This window comes from Gymnodraco acuticeps, unplaced genomic scaffold (genome assembly GCF_902827175.1).
Source record: "Gymnodraco acuticeps unplaced genomic scaffold, fGymAcu1.1, whole genome shotgun sequence".
Taxonomy (NCBI): domain Eukaryota; kingdom Metazoa; phylum Chordata; class Actinopteri; order Perciformes; family Bathydraconidae; genus Gymnodraco; species Gymnodraco acuticeps.
The window spans coordinates 188098-215064 of NW_022991614.1; the positions used below are offsets into that span (position 1 = coordinate 188098).

At 42.0% G+C, this 26967-nt stretch overlaps 1 protein-coding gene across 2 annotated transcripts in view; it reads right to left on the reverse strand.

Annotated features, from left to right (window-relative positions):
- The window catches only part of LOC117534033 (protein phosphatase 1 regulatory subunit 29-like), a 372457-nt gene that overhangs the window by 57284 nt on the left and 288206 nt on the right, over positions 1-26967 (reverse strand). For both annotated transcript variants that reach the window (XM_034198047.1, XM_034198048.1), the window contains one exon: positions 23631-23679. The gene's annotated coding sequence lies outside the window, so the exon portion shown is untranslated. The remainder of the gene's footprint in view (positions 1-23630; positions 23680-26967) is intronic.

Genomic DNA, 26967 nt, shown 5'->3' on the forward strand with positions numbered 1-26967 from the left:
AACAGGATACATCAAAGAAAAGAAAAGTATCGGAGGAACAGAGGATTTGATTCTGCGTGGTTAGTTATCTGCTTTCACAGCAACGATGCTGGCTTACCGGGATGTTTGATATGTGGAGAGAAGTTCTCAAAGGTGCTGCAGCTTTACGTATCGAGGAACAACACGGAAGAGGAAGACAGCTGACGACCTTCAGTCATAATTTCATCAGTTAACTCTTTAGGGTGCAGCTATACGTTTGATTTATTTCAAAGTGGGCCCATTTTAATTATATTCATTGTCTTCAAATGTGCAGAGGACTCTCCAAGTGCTGTGTTGATTTATTTTAAAGTAGGCCTGTGTATTTTTTTTCATTCTCCTTATAAGAGTTCTTTGTTTCTTATTAGAGGTTAACCGTTTTATATAATGGAATAAATAATAAATGCAAAAAAACTGTAGTTTGTCTATGATGTAACAATATATACAACTTTATAAGCTATCAAATATGTTTTGTGGCTCGAGACAAAACAAATTGGTGGAAAAGGGGGCAAAATGGCTCTTTTGGTCAAAAAGGTTGCAGACCCCTGCTTTAGGAGCACACATCTGAAAGAGTACGTCACTAGTTCATAAGTATAAGCCCATGTGTGGGTACAATATCTATAATACTCTTCTGTACTAGCACTTGAGACTCTTCATGTTCAAAAACTCACTGCAGGCGATCATGTGTGCAAGATGTGATCGTGCTATCTCCTTTCTAACAGCCTAACCCACATGTGTCAAACTCCAGGCCCGGGGGCCAAATCAGGCCCTTGGTGGATTTAATTTCGGCCCGCAGGATAATTTCTAATTACTCTTAGATCTGGCCCGCCGGTATATTGCACGCACACCTTCACTCCATCCTGAGGGTCTCCTCCGCTCAGAGCCTGAGCCCACACATTGATGAACCTGCACCCAAGATGAGATGCCAAGTGTCTGAACTAGCATCACAGAGCTGCACACTGAGTTCAACGGATGCTTCCTTCTGCACTTTCTCTCTCAGGACAACAGGGCATGTTTGGTTTTCTCTTTGAGGGGAATAGTTTTGTTGAAGCTGTTGTTGGCCTGTGGGAAAATGTACTCATAAGAAATGAGTCTGGAAAAGCTGCAGATAGAGCCATAAGAAATGAATGCAACTGATTATTTAATGTTTAATGTTGTTTTTATAGGCAATAATTTAAGCTTTGTTAGTTCCAGGTTTAATATGTGCAATAAGTTCATTTCAATAAGTTCTGCAATAAACATTGAACCAGTCTGGCCCTCGACTAGTACCCATTTTTTTATTTTGGCCCACTGTGTATTTGAGTTTGACACCGCTGCTCTAACCCCTCGATTCCACCGGGTCCGTCTGCATCGTGTTACGGCTGCGCCGCGGTTTTGGTCCGGCCTCCTCCGGCGTCATACCCTACCGGGCGCGTTTCAGAAGCATTTCAGAAGCGGAGCGTCTTGCCTGCCGGCTCGCAGTTTTTGTTGATTTGGGCATATTTCCTGGACAGGCTACTTTGTACAGACAAAGTTCATAATAATTGTAATATTCCAGTTATAAACGACATGAATCAAAGATGTGTTGCTGTATTTTAGTGGTAAAAAAATGCATTCATCATCATAATTATTCTATAATTTACACAGTGCCTGTAAACCGGAGGAGAACGCTGGCATTTCTCCTCCTACTTGAAAGACTACGGAGGGATAGGGTCTGCAAGATTAGTTTATTTTGGGGATGGGCTGGATGCTCTGACCGGTCCACTTCCTGCCCGGCGCCTCTGTAACGCCTCGAAAAATAGACTTGAATCCTATTTTGAGCGGAGCCCAGCACCGAGACGCTTCTGAGCCGTAAAGCGGCGCGTCTGGTGGAATAGCACCCATTGATTAGAGTGGCCGCGATCTGTGCGAATGCCGCGGCGCGGCCGTTACACAGACGGACCCAGTGGAATCTAGGGGTAAGCCTCCTCTACAGTATATCGTCTTCTAAGCCTTGCAATGTTTTGACAGCAAATAGTATATGGAGACTTGTGCCTCTGTGTTGGCTGGACTTTCTGTTGACACAGGTGTCTAGTTTGAATTCTCCACTCTGCAAACAATCAACCTTCAACCATTGGTCTTTTGTCCCTTGAATGAACCCCCGCCACAGAAAAAAGATAAAAATCTTCAAAAAAAAGGCTTCAAAATATGGATAATGTAAGAGAATAGATGATCATCTGCATAAAATCTACCCGGTGGAAGAAATAAAGGTAAAGTCTGCTAAATTGACATTCACGTGTAAAACTGGACATCTTAGCAAATGCATTTTAAAAAGGGACTGCGAAGAATCTCCAGTAAACTACCGGATTGCGGATTGAAGCCTACCGCGGGAAATGGTGCAGATATCTCCCCCCATGAATGCTCTTCACTTGTAGAGTAATGGGATACGATGGTTGAACTTAAGATGCACTTGTGCCCGGCACTGCATGACAACGTAGCCATTCTAACATCCAGCTGTCCGATAAGAATGTATGTTCACCTTGCCTGTGTGGTGGAGGGAGAGGAATTCATTAGGCTTTATGGGTCCTGTGACATGCATATTAAAGGGTGTGTGTGTGTGTGTGTGTGTGTGTGTGTGTGTGTGTGTGTGTGTGTGTGTGTGTGTGTGTGTGTGTGTGTGTGTGTGTGTGTGTGTGTGTGTGTGTGTGTGTGTGTGTGTGTGTATTGGACATACATATCCATGTGCCTACACACACTCTGAATGATAACGTTTGTTCTATAAGGCAATTGTTTCTTCTCAGATGAAATGCACAGGAGAAACATCCTAACCTTTTTTAATGAGATTCTAAATATTCACCATATTTTCACAAATTCAAGTAACGAATCAATAAATAACAGTGTATGTAAAATGCACACGATCTTTAATATCCTCCGCTCTCGTGGCTCAAAGCCAAAGACACAGAGTGTGGTGGAAACTCATTACTTTATAACCTTGGTAAGAAATTAAGAAATCTACAAGTTTAAACCAAAGTTGTGTTATTTAAGAAAGAGTCAAAGCATTTAACAGAATCACTCTATTCCAGCTGGAAGGACCGAGTCCTGCACTAATACTGTAGTACAAGGATCTAGCCAGGTTACAGCAGGAAAGCAATCCCTTTATACAGGGAAACACAGGAAATGGAAGGTCTCAGCCAATCACATACAGGCTATTCAAATGGTGGCTAGGTGAGGTCTATTGATGATTGGTGGCACTACGATGTAACAATGCATACATGGTGATTACATTACCTTATGGTCATTTCCTGACAATGGTAAACTGAGGAAATCAACCCAAGGCCTTATTATAGACTTACAGTATGATACATTTCCACAATACAGAAACGCACTGCCGTCTGATAACTGTGTTCGTTATTCTCGCGTCCAGGAGAGAAGCTTTAAAAAGGAGACTAAATGGAGTCTCTGAGAAGGTTCAAATGGGTACTTTAATTAAAAAAGGCGCGGGTATGTTACAAGCAGAATATTGTTCTGTCAGAAAAACAGCTGTGTTCTGGCTCTCGTGAGTGAAGGGAAGAGGGCCCTTCACCTTTCCAGCTGTTATATATATATCTCCTCTGCTGGCTCCTCCCTGTGGGCCGGCCCTCCACGTCTCCAATGTCCGTTGTTACGCATATCAGAGGATTCAGACATTGTACATTAAATATATATCTAAACACGCCTTTTCTCCTCCTTATCTCTTTCATGACTTTTCATTTAACACATTGTAAACGCTGTAATCAATACTCCAACAAATACAGGAAATACTTCAGACAGTTTGGTTTCCGGTAGTTCCGGATGTTGTCTCATGCCACGTCTGTAAACGATAACGTATTCAAATAAACTGTACCTTCATTTAATATTCAGCAATAATAATATCTCGACGTCTATAGTTGTAGTGTTGAAATCAGTAGGTTTCGGTGTGCAACACTCCGTGTCATATCGCTACTAAATTCACCTCTATAGTAAATGGTATATTAGCCACATGCTAAATGCTAACCGGAGATGAAAGATTTTCAGAATAAAAGCTTAACAACTGGTTGTGCACAAGAACTTCTGGTTTTTCAGTATAAAACAGCATTTAAACTGACGGTATGTTTAAGGTACTTTATGCCATCAAAACATTGATTTTAATTTCTAACATGTCCCACAGACAATATGTTGATACAGCGCTGAAGAAGTTCAGATTGTAGCTTGGCAACGTAAATCTCAACCTGCCTTAGCACAACAGAAAAATTGGCAGAAGTAGACTTCCAGTATCCTCAAAAACAACACCATATGTCTCTGCAGAATCACACATCCATCTCTCTATCTGTCCCTCCCGTCTTTCATCCCTGCAGAGAGCCAAAATCTGTTCGTCCATCCATCTCAAGAGCATCTCAGTCGTTTTCCATATTTACAATTCAGTCACCCACGCATTCAGCCATTCAGCCACTCTTCCCAGACTGACAATAGATGAATTAAACACACATTCGTATTTATCGAAGTTTCTATTCGAACAGGTAACTACATCAAAACAGCAATTGAACCACTTCAAGTCTGTGTTAAAGAGGACATATTGTGCTAATTTTGAGGTTTTATAGTATTGTTTAGTGTCTCTACTGTGACATGTCTCCATGCTTTAATGTTCAATTATTATTTAGTGTGTGGGTTAGAAACTAACTCTGAGGGAACACAGCCATTGTAGACCATTTACATGCACACAAACATATAGACAGTGGCGGCGCCAGAGTATTTTAGTTGGGTAATCTATGGTAGGTCTAACCCATACGGTGGTGGGGCTCAAGTCAGTATTTGCAATGTAATTACATACACGCTCCCCTTGACAGTAAAACGCCACGCGTGAGGTTTAGATTATTTCCCTGTCTCAATCCAAATTGAACTGTATGAAATAAAAAGGCACATTTGTCTTGTAGTAAATAAAAAGGGCGACCTGGAGCCAATCCTGCAATTTCCCCACAGGTGAAAGAGTTGACAAACCCAACCCCTGCAGGGGGGTCTGGGGGCATTGTCCCCCAGGAGATGTTTTGAAATACTAACATAAAATACACATTCTGGTACTCTCTTGAGAAGAAAAATAAATACATCTATTACTACACGACATATTTTAAAAAATGAATGCCATTTTAGTTTTGTGTTACTTTGTTCTGAAAGCTGAACCTGCTGCTCCTCACAGAGAGAAGAGGGAAGAGGCTGTGAATTACTTTACATGGTGGATAAGGGTGGATAGCCCCCATTGTTCTGAGTGTCTATCAATCATCAAACCGTGAGGTCTTATTTCATTACGTGTTGATTTCTATCAACACGTAATGTTGTATCGATGTATATAGAGATGTACTACAGCAAAAGTATTCTCCGTCGGGACTTCCTGCAACAACACCACACCGTTATCGTGATTCTGATTGGCCAGAAGACATTATCAAAGATGTTCTATTGAGAAGACGATCACTATGTGACAAAAGTTTTCAAAACCGTTTCTAGTCTTCGGTATTTCCAGACAAGTGGCTACTGAAATCAATCTGACTAACCGCTGTCTGTGCAATTTACTCCGCGAGTTGGCGGACTTTATTTTGCTTACTTTAACATCATTTTTCATGGTGGGGCTAAGCCATTTCTTGGTATGGCTGTAGCCTACGCCAGCCATACCCAAGCGCCGCCACTGCCTATAGAACTACAGGAAAGAGAAAACCCCAAAAAGCATAATAGGACTTATTCAAATTCAAATTAGATGAAAAATATGGAGCAACTAACTTAATGATGACAAAGACACAAGCAAATCAAACAACTAATAACTCAACCAGAGCTTTGCTAGAAGGTGAAGCCGGAGACATACAGTAAAAAAGACTTTCTTTCTTTATTCAGATGTGTACTGGGAGCTGTCTCGCTGAGGCTTTGACGCCATCACTTTAAACTCGGTTTGATTTCAGCATTACCTCACATCAGAGACTCGACAGGTGACAGAACGCCATTGCATTTACAAGAAATGCTGTCAAAGAAAATCTAAGACAGCCAATAACAAGTCAAATAAAAATGAAAAGTAATGTGAGGAATGACTCAAAAAAATATCACCCTGGTTTCAAATCAAACTTGTCTGCATGAGGTGAGATCTTTCCCCCGGATATTGCTTTTGAGTGCGAGTGCTCTGTTCTTTAAACGTCTCAATGAACCACAGGAGCTCCTAAAAAGCCTGTCCGCTGATACTAGGGGCGTCGCTTTCAGACCTACGAATTAAAGGGCTAAGTGTGTTTCAAAATATTCCAAAAAATATAAAATGACCTCTAAAGTGCTTGTCGGAGAAACTTTTAGCAAATTCTCTCCCAGCAATCTCAAATATTGGAAGTGAAAAGGTGTCGGATCGTTATATGTTTCTTGACAGTTGTGGTGAAAAGCTCCACTAAACATGTCTATTGCTGTGAATTTGAGAGAAGCATTTGTGGACAAAAAGCTCTTTATGTTAAAACCTTTTATGTATTATTTCACTGCTCGACCTGATTGCCTAATTTTCGAATAGTCGGCAGAATCAGAGTGGAGATACGGCCTGAACCTCGGTTTAATGAGGCTTAAATAAATGATTCGTTTGAAAGCACAGTGCTCTTTCTGGTGTACAGCGTCTGCTAATGAGAGCTTCCGTCATTAAGAGGCTCTCCGACACACAGAGGAGTGTGTGGATCCAGTGCAAAATGCTCTCTGATTAAACATGTATTCAGGAGATCCATTCGTCAACTGGTACCAGCTTCTGATTAGGAATAACAACATTTCAATTGCTAATAATCCATTATGCTCTAGAGCAGTGCTTCTCAAACTGTTTTCAGTAGTGTACCCCCTTTGAAACATTTTCTCAGTCAAGTACCCCCTCACCGACTCCGAACATTTTTGATAGAAAAAGCCTATACAAATAATTACAAATAGTGATGTTCCCTCAGTGTGTGATTTATCAACTTCATGCATGAATTACAACAAATTAAGGATATTTTCATCTTTATGCATGAAAAAAAAGAACATAACGACATTTTAGACACAAATGTGACATGTTTATATGATGGTGGTTCTAGGAATATTTCATATATAATTGTGTTTTCTATTTAACTTATTGTACTAAGATTATTTTTGTAATCATGCATGGTATTTTTTTAATTAACCTTTTTTTAATCTCACGTACCCCCTGCAGTACCCCAACGTACCCATAGGGGTCCGCGTACCCCCATTTGAGAATCTGCTCCAGATTACAGATGAGATGAGTGCCCTGAGACAGTTCCCTTTATGCTCAGGTCCTCTTTTGCTTTAAGGTTATACCAAGTAGTTAAACTGAGTAATAAGAAAGCTTTTAGATGTGCAGCTCCACTAACATGGAACAGTCTGCAAAAAGAATGGAAAATTACCAAGCTAGTACCACTACATGTTTTTAAAGCTCGGTTGGATGCTACAAAATCAGATGCTGTTGGTACCTGTACATGTGGTTAAATATGTAAATTGTAATCCCTGTACATTCTGCTGTATGATGTCCTTTTGTTGTTCTGTTGTTTGTGTCTTCTTGTGGAACCTACTGCTGCAGGTCTCCCTTGAAAAAGAGATCATTGATCTCAATGGGATTTTACCTGATAAATAAAGGTTTTGAATTGAATACATTCCCATTGATTCCTGGCAATGCAAAATGGTGGCTTCTAGGGCTGCACGATATTGAAAAAACTGACATTGCGATATTTTTTGCATCTAATGCAAGATGCTCTCTGATCCATGTTCTTTAGTACCTGACCAACCAGGAGGAGCTCATTGACAATCAGAGAGAAGCACAACCTGCACACAGGGGCTCACATGTGGTCCCACTGCATATATTGACTGAACAATTAATCATATTGTGTTCATTGTGCTTTTTTGTATAAAAGGTAATAATTAGCGTTAACAAAAAAAAATTAACGCCACTAATTATTTTAACGCGATTAACGCATGTGCATTTTTTGTCCTCGGCCGGCCCGTTGTTTCAAAGCGCATCGAGTTTAAAATACCATCTATACAATCCAAGCACACTGATGATGCTGACAGCCCCGCTCCTGCCGCCTGCTTGCAGCAGACCAAATCAAGTTTTATTTATATAGCACATTTATAAACGAGTTTTGGTCGAGCCAAAGTGCTGAACATATAATAAAAATAGCCTACAGTAGAGACGCTTTACAGCAAATACAGCAGCACAGATTGTTCAGAATATCAGTATGAGAAAAACGACACCCTCTATCCTTAGACCCTCTGTCCTTAGACCCTCTGTCCTTAGACCCTCTGTCCTTAGACCCTCTGTCCTTAGACCCTCTATACTTAGACCCTCTGTCCTTAGACCCTCTATACTTAGACCCTCTGTCCTTAGACCCTCTGTCCTTAGACCCTCTGTCCTTAGACCCTCACATCGTACAAGGAAAAACTTCCAGAGAAAACCCACAGTTTAAAGGGAACATGGAGAAACCTCAGGGAGAGCAACAGAGGAGGGATCCCTCTCCCAGGACGGACAGACGTGCAATAGATGCCGTGTGTAAATCCAAGAGATAATACATTTTACAGCCTATAGACCGAATGTTAGGAAATGCATGTGTCTGTAATAAGAAGATGAATCCACGAGGATGTCAGCTACAATCCTGTGGAAGCCATCAGGGAAGCAGCATGACAAGACCACACTTGAAAGTGTGCGGGGGAGACGCCTGGACGTCTACGAGCAGCACACTTTGAACAAAGATCGCTATGGGAGGCTAGCTTGCGAAAGTAGAGGAGGATTTAAGAAAGACTCACCGGAGACACACACACACACACACACACACACACACACACACACACACAGACAAATAAACTGACAGCCCAAATAATAATAATAATAATACAACCACATGAATAAGTTGAAGACTCCTAACCTCCGATAAGAATGAGGCTCTGAAGCACCAATAGGTTGGATCGAAACCATTTCTAGAATTTTCCGTAAAATTCAAGTCCTCTGTTAGAAATTTTTTTACAGGTGAAGTTTGTCGAATTGTTGCAGATGTCTTCGAGTTTTGCCTGTTTTCTTTCGGTTTCTTTGTCTCCACACTCCATCTGTTTTCGAGTGGGCTCTCTGCTTCTCACTCTCTGAAGGGCAGCAGCCAAACACGGGTAAACACGTGTACCGTGAGTTTCAGAGGTCTGTCTGCCACCTGGGTTTAGAGAACATGTTGCGCTCTAAAGCTCTTCACACTTTGCCACTGGTGAGAAAGAGAAACGTTGGGAGTGGATCGAGAGGGGCACTAACTGAACTTTGGAGTATCCTTTTTTACACACGGTAGTGAACACTTGTTCTTAATAATGGCATTTGTTAAGTAAAAGAAGAAATATTTTGGTCATAAAACCCTCTTTACCGAGAACATGTACCTAATCCAAAGTGTGTGTGTCCGTGGATGTCCGTGAGTGTGTCCGTGAGTGTCCGTCTGTGTCCGTCTGTGTGTGTGTGTCCGTGTGTGTGTGTGCGTGTGCGTGTGTGTGTGCAGGACTGATTGGGTTGGTCTCAATTATAATAATTTGGTTTTCATCTACTGCTATCTCATACAATGATTGAAGGTGATTTTTAGATTTCTGCAGCAATGATAGAAAGTTAGCGTCCACCAGAAAAACCAAGTTTATTGTAATTTGAGTTTAAATCGCATCACTCAAACTAGACGCACTGGCGAGGAGGCGGGACCTATCTCCATGTAGATAACAACAACAACAACATTTAGATATTTGGCCTGATTCCATGATACGTGTCGAAAAAGATACCCAAATAACATCACACTGATAATGATTAATACAAACAAGGAATTATTGCTTCGACAAGGGTTTCCACGAGACATACAAACGTTTTAAATGTGTGTTTTCTGCATGGAGATCGGATGCGCACATTTGCGTATAAAACTCGCTTCCTGTCTGGTTTGAGCACCATAAGGTTTTCTGGATCTCTCTCTGATCCCAGGACAGGGTGTGAAGGTGATTTTGGATTTCTTGATTTCAGAGACGTGACCTCTCCTTTCGTCTCACTTTCTCCTTCCTGACATTTGACTCTCCTTCTCAGTTGTCCACCAACCTTTTTCTACCTTCCCTTTCTTTCTTTTGTTCCCTCCCTTACCTCTTTACCTTCTTCTCTCCGCCCATCCTTCTTGTTTTCTATCCAATCATTGTCAGTATTTCTCTTTTAAACATGGAACTAAACACGGAGAAGCAGCGTTCAGTTATTATGCTCCAAATATCTGGAACAAACTCCCAGAAACCTGCAGGTCCGCTGCAACTCTGACTACTTTTAAATCCAGGCTGAAGACTTTTTTTTTGTCGCTGCTTTTAATTGAACTATTCATATCTTAGACTGCACTGTAACTTTTATCCATGTACTTTTTCTTTTAATGTTTTAAATTTAAACGTAATTAAACTCCATGACATTTATGAGAGGGACTGCTCGAAAGTAGGATATTTGGGATATCCGTCGTAGCCAGGGTTTACGATCAGTTTTTGGGTGATTTGTACTGAGGAACAAGTATCACATCACCGACGGGTGAAACATAGTGTTTTGGTAACACGGGGTGTTCAGGTAACACTTAAAGACTTTGTTATGGAACGCAAAGCAGAGTAGGGGGCTAGTACACCCTCCTGAGGGTCCGATTGTGGAAGTCATGCGAGCAAAACTCCATGACATTTATGAGAGGGACTGCTCGAAAGTAGGATATTTGGGATATCCGTCGTAGCCAGGGTTTACGAAAAATAGTGTTTAGGTAACACGGGGTGTTCAGGTAACACTTAAGGACTTTGTTATGGAACGCAAAGCAGAGTAGGGGGCTAGTACACCCTCCTGAGGGTCCGATTGTGGATGTCATGCGAGCATAACATGGTGAAAACATTAAGTCTAAATTAACAATCGGGACGGAAATGTTCGGATTTCCAAAGGGAGGTTCTGAGAATAAATAAAAAATCAAGAACCGAAATAATTGAACTATTCATATTTTAGACTGCACTGTAACTTCTATCTTTTAATGTTTATTTTATTAGCTTTTCTTTTTAATGACTGATTTTAAATGCCTTTGTCTGAATGTCCTTCATTTTTGTAAAGCACCTTGAATTGCCTGGGGCTGAAAGGTGCTATATAAATAAACTTGCCTTGCCTCCATCCACCTAACACTCGTTTTACTTAAATCGCCTGCCTCTCTGTTCGGACCATCTTTCTCCCTTGTCCTTCCTCCCTCTTGGTATCTTTCACAATGGCAACTGACATTTCCGGCTGATGCCTCCTCCTCCCTCTTGGCCTTCTAATGCTACCTTTTGTGCTTCCTTCTTCCATCCTTCCTTTGTCATGTTTTAGAATAAGCTCCTTTTTTTAGCCATCTACGGTGACTTTCTTTTTATTCCCCTTCCTCCCGCCGGACTGCTCTCACAAAAGCTTTCTTTTTGATTCCCAATGTCCTTGGCTTTCCCCTCCTTCAAACATATTTTTCATCCCATCTCTGAAATGTTTTTCACACTTGATTACTTTCTAAATGTCCTGATGTTTGCCTTTTTGTCTTTACTCATGCCTCTAACCCATATTTCTTTCCTCTGTCTTCTACCCCTCTTTAAACACACTCTCTCCCTCCATTGTTGTCAGGCTGAAAAGGCTAAGAAAACATGCATGACTTGATATATAATGTGTTCTTTTAATTGCTGAAAATCTCCCTTTGGCGCAGCTGAAGTGAACTGCGATGGACTACACATGGCGAGGTACGACTTTACAAAGCAGTGTGGCAACAGTGAAAGACCGGAGGCATGTTTACACAGTAAATCCTCCCAAATCGCTCCGGCAGGACTGGTGACACAGAATAGATCTTCTGCCTCAGTCCTTGTGGAAACACAGTGCCAGGCTGTTTTTTCTCATCGCTGCCCTGTGGCGATCGCTGTTTCTGGAGCAGAGATACGACTCGTACCAAAGTAGGGCAGTGTGTGTCTGCAGGCGGTGGAGCAGTGACGGAGAGACGGGGATAAAAGAGGGACTGACTTATGTCTCAATCTGATCTCACCTCAGTGGATTATGGCTCTTATGATAACAGCTATTGTACTTCTTTGATCTGACATTGGCTGACACATAAATAAAAAAAGGCTGGACCAAGAAAGGAACGTTTGGGGCTCTCTGCTGGAACTGCTACCCCCGCGACCCGACCACGGATAAGCGGGAGAAGATGGATGGATGGATGGACCAAAATATAACATGGTTGTTGCTTCTTCATGTTGTCAGGGGAAAATGCGAGATGCATGAGACCCTAAGCGTTCAACATATTGAAGTATTTACGTGCAAAACCATTTTAGCCTAGGGATTTGGTGAAATCCCACCATTTGAAGCCTTTTGAGATCAGATTATACTCATTTAACATCCAAAATAATGACTTTCCCAATTAATTATCTTACTCCATATTTCTGTAGCAATCACACAGTTCTCCAGGGCTTTTAAGAGGCTGGAAATCCAAACCACAGCATTTATTCTTGTATAAATTCACTACGTCCCGATCTAAACATTCCAACATTATCATCCATCAACGTTTTTTTGTCAATATATCCAAAAAAAGCTGTTGACCTCCAAAAGACCACAACTAGAAGAACTCATTGTATAGTTTTCAAGTTCATTCTTACCTTAAAACATCCACCTTAAGTTTTAAGGAGATAGCATCTCATTAGCATTCAGCATTTAAGGCAACACGTGCATCTAACAGCCTACAACTGACCTGAGATGCATTGGAAAATAAATACTTATTCCAAAAGCGAGTATTTCAATGTTTGGTTGAGATTTTAAGTACGTTTTATCCGGAGTAATATTATCCAGTGATTTCTGCTTCATATACATTTAGTATTAAAGCTTTAGCAACGTGACTGCTATGAAACTGTCGGATGCAAAGACTTGTGTTGAATGTATTCGCTCCTTCCTGATTAAGAAGTACACTTCCAATCTGACCTTGAGGCCATCTTTCCTCTTGTCCACTCGTTCTATATGTAGTGGGAGATGCAGTGCTAGTGTATAGCCTTATCCTTTTTGTATCCGCTCAGCCATCCCATGTCTTATCAGCCCTGGAGGGTGAGCAGGGATTAGTCCTGGAGAGAAGAGGGTACGGCACAGGGGTTCTAATACCTTGTAAAACCCACACTTTAATCTGGTTTCTCGCTTTGTATCAGATCTGGAGTTTGCACACTGTGTGTGATTTATGCCGAGGATAGTGGTAACAGAAGAGAGGACCTACATGAGGGTTAAACAGATAACTGGGTGGATGGAGGATGAGGGGAGTGGGTTGGAAAGACGGTATAAGATGTAGAGCAGGGGTGTCTTTTTTCACCGAGGGCCACATACAGAAAAATATACGAAGGACTGGGCCACTCACTCGAGGTATATTGCCTCATAAGTTAAAGGTCCCATGACATGGCCATTTCTACTGATCATAGTTCCATTGTTGAGCTCTACTAGAATAGATTTAAATTGTTCCATGTTCCAAACTCACATTGGTTTCTCATCCAGCATCTCTGTATAGCATGTGTAATCACTCTCTGTCCTAAACGGCTTGTTGGAGCTCCTGCCTCCCCCCTCCCTGTGAGCCCAGTGCGCTCTGATTGGTCGAGGAGCGGACAGGTTTCCGGGTCGGCGATACAGCGAGAACAACCTAAACTCATCCTGAGCACACAAACACTCACAGCCGAAGCAAAAACAATAAGTGTAGCTTGATATTGAGAAAGAAAAAGGTTTATAGCGCTGTGAGTCAATGGGTCTGCGGAGAGCATTTCTCCGCCATCCCAACTCGTCTATTACCAGCCAGGGAGCTCTATGCAAGTCAATGGGACTCCCTGTTAGTTAGCCAAGGGACCCTGATGTGTGAGGGGCTCCGCGGATTGGTCCATTTGTTGTTGATCTGGGTGTTCACACGTCACAGAACCCAAGAAGTAAACAATGGAAAAAGATAAATGTCCAACGAGGCGTTCTGGGGCAGCACAGACAGGTCTTCTCTGTGTTAGAGGTTTACTCGCTACAGGGTGTACTTTGAGGGTTTGTGACTCTGCAGACCGTTTACATGCAGAACAACCTTCATAACAACAAGGGGACGGGTAACAACCAGAAAAGCATGACATGGGTCCTTTAAGTTAGAAGTCAGTGAAATCAATCAAATGTAGGTTAATTATGGTTAATACTTGAATATGCTTTAAGAAAAACATCAGCCTACATCCCAGCTCTCAAAAGGGTTTTCATTTATTTAGTTTGCAGCTCATTGCATAAAACGGAAGCTTCAGATTGCTTTTTTCTTATCAACTTTAATTGGGGCGGCTGTGGCTCTGTGGATAGAGTGCTGGACTTCGAATCAGAGGGTAGCAAGTTCGAGTCCCACTGCAGTCAGCATGTCGTTGTGTCCCTGGGCAAGATACTTCACCCCCATGTATGGAATGTATGGAAGTCGCTTTGGATAAAAGCGTCTAACAAATGACATGTAATGTAATGTAATTGACTGAATTAGTTTGAAGAGGGGGCTTCTTAACACATGAATACAGTGTAATATCCATTTTCATCTATATCTAAGAGATACAATACAAGACAAGCACAAGTTTCATTTTTGGGCCGGAAGGAAAAGGAAAAGTGAAGAAGTCAAAAAACAAACCAGGAACTTTAGAAACAGAACTTTTCAGGATTATGGTGATTAAGATTTGAACCTTCTCACCAGACTGACGTCAAGAACACCCAAGGCTCCGAAAGCTTTCTCTTTTTCTCTCACGCCTTTAGTCGGACTAACAAAGCTTTAATTAAACACCACCAAGCACACAATGGGGCCTCATGATGGGTCCACAAATAAGTGCACTCAAGCTCAAGCACTTAAGTGCTCAGTGGAAGGGAGTCATTTGAAGTGAAACATTGTCAGAGCAGTTAACACCTTTGTTGCCAAAAGACCTGCCATTATGGGCTTTTGCATTCAATTGATGTCACTTTAAAAAAGAGAAAATTACTCCATCTGAACATGTTCTACACTTCTAACATTTGATTATAAAAGTTTTCAACAAAGGACTCAATGCACTGTTGGCTCAGGGAACATTATGCTGCTTTTCAGGTTCAAATGTATATGTTGTACTTTTATGGCGCATTTCCACTGCAGCGGGGAGCCCCGTTTAAGCGTCCTTAATCGTCCTCAAGCGGCCAGGACAGTTTTTGGTGGCCTTTCCATATAGCGTAGCGCCGGCTAGCGGGTACTTTTTCCCTCTTTTTCCGGCCCCATAAAATCGTGGTTCCCTCAGACCAGGGCCAGGGCTGAACTAGTGACGTCAACACTCTCGACTGCTGATTGGTCAGAGAGAATCGTTACAAGATCGCGCGCGAGATCATCCCTAGCGTCACATATATATCTAGAAGCAAGCTTGCAGCATTTTTATACACAGCATTTTTGTAAACGGAGGAGCTACAAAAATGGTAACGCCAAAGAAAAGCACACCGTGGTCGACCGAGGAGGTGACGACGTTCCTCATTGGGGATGATCAAATCCAGCGGGAGCTCGACGGAACAACAAAGCCGATCGCCCCGCCTACACTGCGTTGCTACCCCAGGTCCTAAACTGTAATGGCAATGCGCCACGGCCTCGGACGGCCAGCGAGGCAGCCCGAGGCCTGAGCGAGGACGCTTAAACGGGGCTACCCCGCTGCAGTGGAAATGTGCCATTACTGTGTCGTTTATGTTTTAATGTTCAAAAAAGTCTTAATGTGTTTTTGTGAGTGTTACATTGTGATGTCACTGTTGACGAAAGGTTAACAAAGGAGTCCAATGGAGGCGTAAAACAGGTATATTAGCCTTTGCAGACCATTTACATGCACTAAAACCTATAGAACAAACTACAGACAAGGGAAAACACCAAAAAGCATAATAGGGCCCCTTTAAGATTTTCACTGACAACAACTACTGTGTTTCTTTTGTGCACATGACAAAAACATGTTCAATCTTTGAGTGATAACGAAACGTTTGCACTATGACAATAAACTAAGATGGCAAACAGGATAGAGCTAATACCTGTCAACGTGTCATTGTGAGCCTTAGAGTAGAATTAAGCTTAACATGTCTAAGTACAGCCTTACAGAGCTGCAGCTATACACTTGTATTCTTTTACCTATTCAATGAAATCCACTTCTCGCTGATGTTTGCCAAGCGATCACTGCGTGCAATAAATAAAATACTTTGTTTCATTAAAGAATCTGACCGAATTGTGGTGTTTTCAAAAGATAACTTGAGACAAAACCCAACAAACTGACCTCTTTGTAATCTTTTATTTATCCAGGGATAGTTGACTGAGTTGGCAGCTGCCCACTACTCCCACACCGTTGACTGTCAGAGGCTAAGCAGCCTTAAGACCCTCGTGGTTACCAAAGGCCAAACAATGATACCAATTCCGAATTGAACCCATTGTCCACCGTATGGTGCGTTCACACAAACAGGAAGTGAGTTTTTGGCACAGCACGATTACATCTAAAGTCAATGCAAAGACATGGTTAGGCGAATAATGCAAAATGATCCGATCTCCATGCAGAAAACTCTCATTTCAAAGTTTGTATGTCTCGTGGAAACCCTTGTCGAAGCAATAATTCCTTTTTTTATTAATCATTATCAGTGTGATGTTATTTGGGTATCTTTTTCGACACGCGTATCATGGAATCAGGCCAAATATCTTAATGTTGTTGTTGTTGATCTCTACATGGAGGTCCCGCCTCCTCGCCAGTACGTCTAGTTTGAGTGAAAATTACAATTACAATAAACTTACTACGTTTTTCTGGTGTACGCTAACTTTCTATCATTGTATGAGATAGCGGTAGATAAACTAAATTATTATAATTGAGACACACACACACACACACACACACACACACACACACACACACACACACACACACACACACACACACACACACACACACACACACACACACACACACACACACACACACACACACACACACACACACACACACACACACACACACACACACACACACACACCCCCCTTACTTATTCTGTTCTACATGTACTTAGTTTATTTATTCCTTCATTTTACTTGCGACAACTTTTTTTTACTGCACTTTTTAACTTCCTAATTTCTTTTATATCGTAAGCGATGCCTGGGACTTCAAATGTTAATTGCCAACAACTACGCTGCAGCTCTTGTGCATATGACTAAAACACTTTGCATATTGAATCCCCTTTCATGCCGTGTACATGTTTGTTTTTCTCTTGTATTCTTTGGCTGCTGCTGCTGCATTGTTTTCCCACTGTTCACCCAGACTAAGCAGCTCAGTGTTTGATTGTCCCGTCTTCATCCCTCTGTCAGATGTTCGGCTCCTGTCTCAACATGTATATCCCAGAATCTCCTCACTCATCTTCAGGATCTGACTCCTCTGAAAGCATCACGTGACAGGCAGCAGGAGTCTGAGTTGGAGCTCCAGGAGGAAAATGGTATCGTGTGAATGTAAAATATGTGAATCAAATCAAAATGCTTATGTAGCAGAGCCTTTGAACAACTTAGGCAAGTTTCAGAGTGATTCATCACAATTGTTCTTGCTCACATGTAAACTAAATTAAACTCAGACCCCTCTAAATGTGGTTAAAAGCTTCACCTGTAGCTCGTGAACACAAAGCACAAGAGTGCTCCAGGTTGGTACATTGCATTTTAGCCCTCTCAGGTTGCTGTAAACAGATCCCAAAAGGACTATAATAAATCATGGAACGCTAGCCAAATAGTTGACAAGGAGTAGTGCGGTCTGTGTAAGAAACTACTGCACCTCTATAGATATTGAACAAAGAATACATTACATTTCAGTGTATATGAAAGTGACAAGGCTTGATTACACACACACTGCATCAAATACAAAGAAGTACCAATGAAATAAGAATAAAGCGGAGAAATATCTCTTCAAAGACACATGTCCTTATTTGCAATGTTTCGATGTGAAAGCACGAAAATAACGGAGTCAATGTTCTGTTCTTCCATTTTAAGAAGACTACTCGTTCAAAAAGTAACACATGTGAAAACACACTTAATTTAAATATGAGAGTGCTGTTGTGAAATTATATATGGCGGTATTTTCTGGTAACATCGAAACTGCCTTCCCTTTGTGTTATAAGAAGATCTCTGGTCTCAGTGTTCAGGCTGCTGATCCCGCTTCAGGTAATTGTGAAAATGGAAACCGTGGGAGAGGTTTCCATTGTGTATGACCACGGGCCAAATAATGACCCAACACAACAACATGAACTCAAACAACAACAACTGCCTTCATTTAAAAGTATGCTATTAAAATAAGGAAACATAGCAACGAGCTACATCGCTAACGAGTGTTTGTCAGAGCTCGTGTATAAATAAGTGACCCTAACCTAAGTGACACTAACCTACACCACGCTAACTGCGAGGTTCGGAGAGCGGATGCACCTCGTTAGCCCACCGTAGCTTCAAACACCCCCACACTGCTGCTGCGGCTATATATAGAAACCAATCTGCAGCCCCGCCTAATGAGCACCATCCACTTCACCTCACTGTCAACAACCAGCCTGTGTGTGTGTGTGTGTGTGTGTGTGTGTGTGTGTGTGTGTGTGTGTGTGTGTGTGTGTGTGTGTGTGTGTGTGTGTGTGTGTGTGTGTGTGTGTGTGTGTGGTGTGTGTGGTGTGTGTGTGTGTTGTGTGTGTGTGTGTTGTTTGTGTGTGTGTGTGTGTGTAAAGATACAGCTGACCATGCTGTTTTGATCAAATCACTACTCTGCCAAGAAACGTGTGTGTGTTTCTCGGTATCTTTTGTTGCTAAAAATAGACGAGGCAAATTTGGAAGTTGCCTTGGCAGCATGACGGCAGCTCGACAGGCAGATCTCTCTCTCTCTCTCTCTCTCTCTCTCTCTCTCTCTCTCTCTCTCTCTCTCTCTCTCTCTCTCTCTCTCTCTTGCCCCCCTCTCTCCTCTCTCTCTCTCTTCTCTCTCTCTCTCCCTCTCTCTCTCTCTCTCTCTCTCTCTCTCTCTCTCTCTCTCTCTCGCCCCCTCTCTCTCTCTCGCTCTCCAGAGTAGGAGTGTGTGTAAATGTGTAACTATGGCAGAGTTGCGTAGCCCACATGTTAATGTCTTTGCATTAATATGTAAATGTCTGTACATGGTGTGTAGTAGATGTTATGCATGCTCTATAAGCAGACTTTGGAATACATTTTAAATTATATATGCTGCGGATTTTTCTGTGAACGGGAACAAATATAGTTTCCATCTTCGTCTGTTTTATCAATAAAGTTAAACCTTTTAATAATAATCTTAAAATCTTACATGTATCTTGTACAGGAGTCCAATGGGACATATTTCTGATATATATGACGTTCATTATAATGGAGGTTAGTATTCAGCCCCCTACATATCCCCACACCCTTTATTTTGACCACACTATCTAACTAATACAAATCTCACACTTTGGACAGATTTCTGAACTAGGTCAACTTTTTCGGATATTTTAAGTCTGCAGTGTAACTTTTAAGCTTTTCAGACAGGAAATGACCCGAGGTCGGTCTTTCCTGTGTCTGATATAAATGTGTCTGGAACTTCCTTTATTATTTGTCCTTTGGTGGCTTTTTATGACAGACAGAGCTGTCCTCTAAGATGTCTACACCGCTGCAGGACGACATCTTTTATCAGTTGAAATGACTTTAAAGTGCAATGTTTTGAGCTCTGCATTTCTTTAGGCGTTTTTCTTGTTTGTCTCCAACCACCCTCTCTCTAGGAACTCAAAGAGGCACAATGACTTTTTTTGTGTGTTTTCCCTTTCCTGTAGTTTGCTCTTAAGGTTTTAGTGCATGTAAATGGTCTGCAAAGTCTAACATTCCAACATTTCTCTACCACACCCATCCATTGGACTCCTTTGATTACTTCCAGAACAAATATGTAACACTAACGCTCCTATTGGCTACCTCTCCAAAACATTCTACATGATTGGCTAAGGGGCGGGACATCTCAAAGCGTTTGACCAATCACAACACAGTTGGGCATGCGCTTACTACCCATTCAAAACGATAACAAAAACACATGGATACCGAAGAAAAGGCCCTATGAGGACACAGGTTCAAGTTCTTCTTCTAATCTCTACCATCAGACGTCACCAAATTAGAGATTAAGGTAATGTTGTCTTGTTTTTCTACAGTTATCCTGTGTCTCTTTTACCAATAGGCGCGTTCACACCGGAGTACTTTTCCCGTTTAGTTCCGTTAGTACCCCTTATTTTGCGTTCACACCAAAAAGAGAACTTGGTTCCGAGAACTTTTACCCCCATTGTTAGTGCCTGCTAGAGAGGTGGTACTTTCCTGGGGAGAAAAAAGTACCAATTTCTATTGGCTGGGCGAATTGCAAACCATGCCCCGTAAAACTCTGAAAAGTGTTGTGAAGCCGCCATTGTATTTCCTGGCATTAGCATTATTAGCATTAGCATTAGCCCAGCGCACCAACGGAGAGAGAATAACTTATGGCAACACAAAATAAAACATGGGAGCGGTGGAGATGAGGAGGAGGTGTCGGCGATTTACTCGGAAGGCTTCAGTAGAAGCTGCTGGGAGTCCCAGCGGCTTCTACTGAAGCCAGTCCCAACTCCGGGGACTTCCGGTGGAAGTATACGCCATGAAGTTGTTTGCGGCCTGCCAGTAAACCCAAAGCAGAAGTAGAAGAAGTGACGTCAGTGGCTTCATTTGCGTAATCTTCGCTCAGGAAACTTATTCCGGTGTGAACGCCATCTGTACTTAGTTACATGGGGGTACCAAGTGCAATGCAATGCAATATAAAAGTGCTGGGCACTAAGTACGGCAAAGTACTTGGTGTGAAAGCGGCTAATGTTACCGTTTTTATTGTTGTCTTGAGTCCCGTTAAGCACCTTTTAAATATTGTAGCTTCACCAGTATTATATTACTTCTGCTGATTGATGTCTGAAAGGCTTCTGTCTCTCTCCATCCTTTTCAGTGTGGATTGTGTTTCAAACCGACACTAATTAGAGCTATCATGGCTCAATAGCTGCAGATCAATGGTGCTCAGCCACCTGCTGGGAGTGACACTCACGTCTGTGGCCCCGGGGAATATGACACACAGAAGGCCCATCAGCCCAGGTGACAAACGCTGTCCGTGCTTCAAGGGAAAAATAAAATGATAGCGCTTGATGCATAAAAATACCTATTCTGAAACGCTACATATCTATTATTGACAGGGTGGGGGGGTCATTATGCCTCATTTGCATTACTGCTTTTGACATTTAAAGTGGTAATCCGAGATATTCTGGCTTCTTTCATTTTGGCTACAGTGCATTAACTCCCAAAAGATCACCTGTCAATCACCTGAAGACGATATGACCCTTGTCCTTTTATTTCGTTTTTCTTTATTGGATATGTCTGCAGAAATGTGTGTCAATGGGACCGTTAACCAGAGTGGAATATCTCAACAAGCATTAGCCGAATTGCAATGGCATATTTAACACATTTCCATGATTATAAGTGGACTTAGAAATAAAGCTTTTCCTTTTGTACCTGACTAACACAAATGTCCTTCAAGATGTATTTATATAATAAAAAACGAAACACAATACACTAGCAACTTCCAGTTTTTAAAAATAGCAGATATTTAGCCCTCTTGTAGCATTAAATGGGCTGTGGCGTCATTGAAGTATGCAGATTCTGTGACATTTCCAAAACTTGCTCAGTTATTTGGGCAATGGTCCAGGGGGGGATTTTCATTCTGCAGAAGAATAAAAAGTCCATCTCCCCCGACAGCATATATCCAGAAATAGAGCAGAAACATTTGCAAAACATCCAACACTAAAGCCTGCTACAGTAACTGCACAGCAGATATAACGCTGGTATCTTAATGTTATCTTAATGTGAAAAAGGCAGCATGTTATCGCCTTCAGTGCTAACTCTCATGAGCACATTAATGTCACCAAACACCCAGCAGGATCCGAATCCTCACAGTAGCAAGTCCCCCATGTGTTTTGCTCAAGGACACACGGAGAAAGCTGACCAGATGATCTCTAAGAGTGCAGGATGATGACTTTACCGGCCAGAATACAGTGCTGCAGGTATGAGTCCTAAAACAATAAATTCAGTCAGGATTGTACCACTTCCTGTCCTCTTATCTCAAAGTTTAGATGTTTTTTTGGTTTGAAGCATAAAATAAGGTTCAAGGTTAATACAAGCTGAAGATATTTTCACATTTTGTCCTACGAAATCAAATGCGTCCAAGTAAATACCATACTGGTGAATTAAAAAAACAGTGGTTGCTTAAATGAGAAGACTAAACGTCTACAAGCCTCTTTGAGCTTAGCGGTGGTGACGTGAAGTCATGTGACCGTGCTGTAGTTCCTTAATAGCCCAACATTAGCCACCTTTAGCTTAGCGGTGGTGACGTGAAGTCATGTGACCGTGCTGTAGTTCCTTTATAGCCCAACATTAGCCACATTTAGCTTAGCGGTGGTGACGTGAAGTCATGTGACCGTGCTGTAGTTCCTTTATAGCCCAACATTAGCCACCTTTAGCTTAGCGGCGGTGACGTGAAGTCATGTGACCGTGCTGTAGTTCCTTTATAGCCCAACATTAGCCGCCTTTAGCTTAGCGGTGGTGACGTTAAGTCATGTGACCGTGCTGTAGTTCCTTTATAACCCAACATTAGCCACCTTTAGCTTAGCGGTGGTGACGTGAAGTCATGTGACCGTGCTGTAGTTCCTTAATAGCCCAACATTAGCCACCTTTAGCTTAGCGGTGGTGACGTGAAGTCATGTGACCGTGCTGTAGTTCCTTAATAGCCCAACATTAGCCACATTTAGCTTAGCGGTGGTTGACGTTGAAGTCATGTGACCGTGCTGTAGTTCCTTATAGCCCAACATTAGCCACCCTTTACCTTAGCGGCGGTGACGTGAAGTCATGTGACCGTGCTGTAGTTCCTTTATAGCCCAACATTAGCCGCCTTTAGCTTAGCGGTGGTGACGTTAAGTCATGTGACCGTGCTGTAGTTCCTTTATAACCCAACATTAGCCGCCTTTAGGTTAGCGGTGGTGACGTTAAGTCATGTGACCGTGCTGTAGTTCCTTTATAACCCAACATTAGCCACCTTTAGCTTAGCGGTGGTGACGTGAAGTCATGTGACCGTGCTGTAGTTCCTTTATAGCCCACCATTAGCCTCCTTTAGCTTAGCGGTGGTGATGTTAAGTCATGTGACCGTGCTGTAGTTCCTTTATAGCCCAACATTAGCCGCCTTTAGCTTAGCGGTGGTGACGTGAAGTCATGTGACCGTGCTATAGCCCACCATTAGCTTAGCGGTGGTGATGTTAAGTCATGTGACCGTGCTGTAGTTCCTTTATAGCCCAACATTAGCCACCTTTAGCTTAGCGGTGCTGATGTTAAGTCATGTGACTATGCTGTTCATTAGCCTTTTACTTAAAAAAACATAAAGTGATGTTAACATGTGGAAATCATCCTGCTTAGAAAACATATCAAGTATCAAGAACGTTTGTTTGTTACAATATGTCCTCTTGTCCAAAAAACTATAGCCTGAAGAGGGCCTCTTTGTACTGCAGGTGGTCATATTCATACATCCGACTGTTTCTCTATGAAGCCCAGAACAATGGGAATAATTACCTTGAGTTGGATGTCCTCAGATCATCTGCCAGTCGTTAGCGGTGTAAGCCTGCAATAAACAGAAAAGCACAAAAAGAACAAGTTAAATCAACCATCAGTGTCATCACGGGAAGAAGGGGCAGGTCGCTGCCTGACACACAGCGCTGAGGGGAGGATAATTAGAAGAGAGCGCCCCTGATTGGTGCATTTGTCTACATCAAAGACGGCTAAGTAGGATACGAAGCAGCTGGGCAGGCTTTACATGGAGCAACAAAGCAACAAGACACAATTAGATATATCACATGAAAATATAACTCCGCTGTGAAGACTTCCTTCTCACAGTCAGCTCGTAATGTGAGCAAGCAGCCTTAAAATAAACCTTAACATTTAGAAAAATACCCTATGACGTAAAGATCAATGGTTTGACTGCAAGGCATGCTGGGAAGCTCTGGGAAAAGAGGGCAAATGTATAATTCTAAGTGTTTCTTTCCTAAACAAGCACCATCAGACTGCTCAGCGTGAGACTGCAGCAGCAACGAGCTGCTCCCCAGCGTGAATCATTTTAATAGGATCAGTGTGACATGGAGCACAAGGGCACAAAAAGAATGAATAGGCTTCACTTGTGCTTCTGTACGGCGGCTTATGAGGCTTAAATGTTCAATATTTGTCATTAGCTGGATTCAGATGTAAGGGTTGAGAGTGCTGTCCCCTGATTCTGAATCCAATGTTTGTTTTTTGGGTAAATTGGAAACCCCCTGGTGGGAAAAATGTCAATCATAGTGTTATCATTTGTTAGAGTTACAGAACATTGCTGGTTTAAAGGAGACCTATCATGCTATATTTGAATAATATATTGTAGGGCCATAAGGTATATTTATACGTTTTTTTTTTCAAAATACCAAACAAATCATTTTGCTCTATTTTCCTCTCCTCCTTTGCATGCGCTGCAGCTGACCTCCTTTGCAGGGGGGCGAGTTATGAGCCTCCTGTTACCATGCTGTTACCATGCCACGGCAACCTCTCATTCCCCTGATTGGTGGAGAGTTGCCCATATAGGCGGAGCTCCTCGTCACTGACGGCAGACTATTTTCAAATCTGTATCAGTCTGTATCAGATCTGTTGCAGCCCCGTTTTTAGAGATTTGGGTATGGAGGAAAAGAGAGAGGGTTGTATTTTATGACACTTGGTGAGTTCCCTGGAACACCGGGGACACATATTCATGTATAAAAGACGTCATAGGTCCCCTTTAAGGCACTTCCATTTTGGCTTCATTTTTTGGACTTAGAGGTTTCCGCTAGATCAGGGGTGCCCAACCTTTTTTGAACCGAGAGCTACTTTTAAAGTTGCCAGTCTGCCGAGATCTACCAGTCCAAATAGAGAGGCGTAGCCATTACTGACAGCCTACTACCAGGTAAATACACACTTCTACTTGTATAAAACTGACCTTTGTACGATGAATACTTCATAAAATATTTCAGATCCTTTATCTTACCTCTTTCTAATCTACACACATACAAGTATTTAACTGAAGTTACACAACAGTGTTGTTGATACAGAGTTGGAGTTTATTCACACGTCACTACAGTGGGTCATGTTTTCAAGAAGCATTGAACAGTGCTGCCACATATGACACAGGGAACAAAGAAAAGACTGAACCCTTTCTTTGCCATTATATAAAAATAGTGTTGCTACAAAAGTATAAATGAGGCTTACTAATAAGACAACTCAGATCTGAAGCTACACAGGAATCTGCTGCAACAGTGCAATAAAAAAGACACAATTAATAGAATCAAACCCTTTTTTGTTGCATTTTAGTAGATTATAAAAATAAATGCCTTTAAAATAGGATGCAAGCAACACTAGTTTCTTAACCTGAATTGATAATAGACTATAATCAATTTAAACAGAACAGATCTTAAATGTTTGCATTCTTATACCATTTTGTACAATAATTATAATGAATAAGTTCAAACAAACTAAAACTTACAGCTGATTAATAACGGTATCTAACTTGAGTTTTTATTATATCAAAAACCTGTTGAAATGCTGCTGTTATTTTTACTGTCCCCCAAAAGCGCGTCGCAGCCTCCAGGAAAGCTTCTTTCACAACTTCGCCGTCTTTGAAAGACTTCATGTGTTTCGCAAGAACGTGACTGACACGATAAGATGCTATGGTAGCAGCCTTGCTCTTGTTGTTGGGCCTGGTGGAAATGGACTGCTGTGCATTTAGCTGTCCTTTCAGGCCCCTCCCCTTTTGGGAGCGTAGGGCAGAATTCGGAGTGAAAATTATATATTTTGGGCTTTTTTGCTTCTGCCATAATTGCGGTCTTGTGTGTGTGCGGACTGTCACTCCTGTTGACACGGTCGGACAACAACGTCAGCGAAATAGTGCCCACTACCCACCAGCCACGCCCCGATACATGGGGTCACGCCGGCCAATCACAAAGCTTTGATGCGTTCAAGTGCATTATTCTGGCACAGGAACATTATGTTACAGGACATTAATGATAACACAGAATGTTGTTGTTCTATTTTTAGACACATCTCGCGATCGACTGGGAATCCGGTCGATCGCGAGGAGATTGGTCGACTGGTTGGGCACCCCTGCGCTAGAGTATTGTTGATACAGTAATTTATGCATTTATTAGATTTGGAGGATTACATTACATGTTACTTGTTAGACGCTTTTATCCAAAGCGACTTACATACTCAATACTGTGGACAATCCCCACAGGAGCAATTTGGGGTCAAGTGGGGTTTGAACCTGTTTGAACACCAATGCACCACTGAGCCATAGCCTCCCAGGATGAAACCCTCTTTAATGGTCACACACACACACACACACACACACACACACACACACACACACACACACACACACACACACACACACACACACACACACACACACACACACACACACACACACACACACAGTCCAGGTTGAGTTGTTCTTACGTATCTCAGTCTGTATCAGTGCATTTCCCCTCTGCGTGTTGTGGATGTGGGATGTTTGCATTTACCATGATGTAAAGAAATGTAGTAGTAAGTACTCAGTCTATTTAGGATTGTATCTAATGTTAAACATGAAGATGGTGTATGTAACCTAGTTTACACGACACTATTATAAATACATATGGAAAAGTATACTTCAAAGACAATGGAAGGAGGAGCGTTGTTCCCACTCAAGTTCAACTGATGAAAACAAGCGCTTAAACTATAAGATGTAAACACGGCTATTGTTTGGCAGTATGATCCCTGGGTCTGCTCTGACTTTATTTGTTGACTTTGACAAAAACTGTGTATAGTTATATTGCATCGTACTCTGTTTGCCTCCAGCAAATTATTCAGAATATTA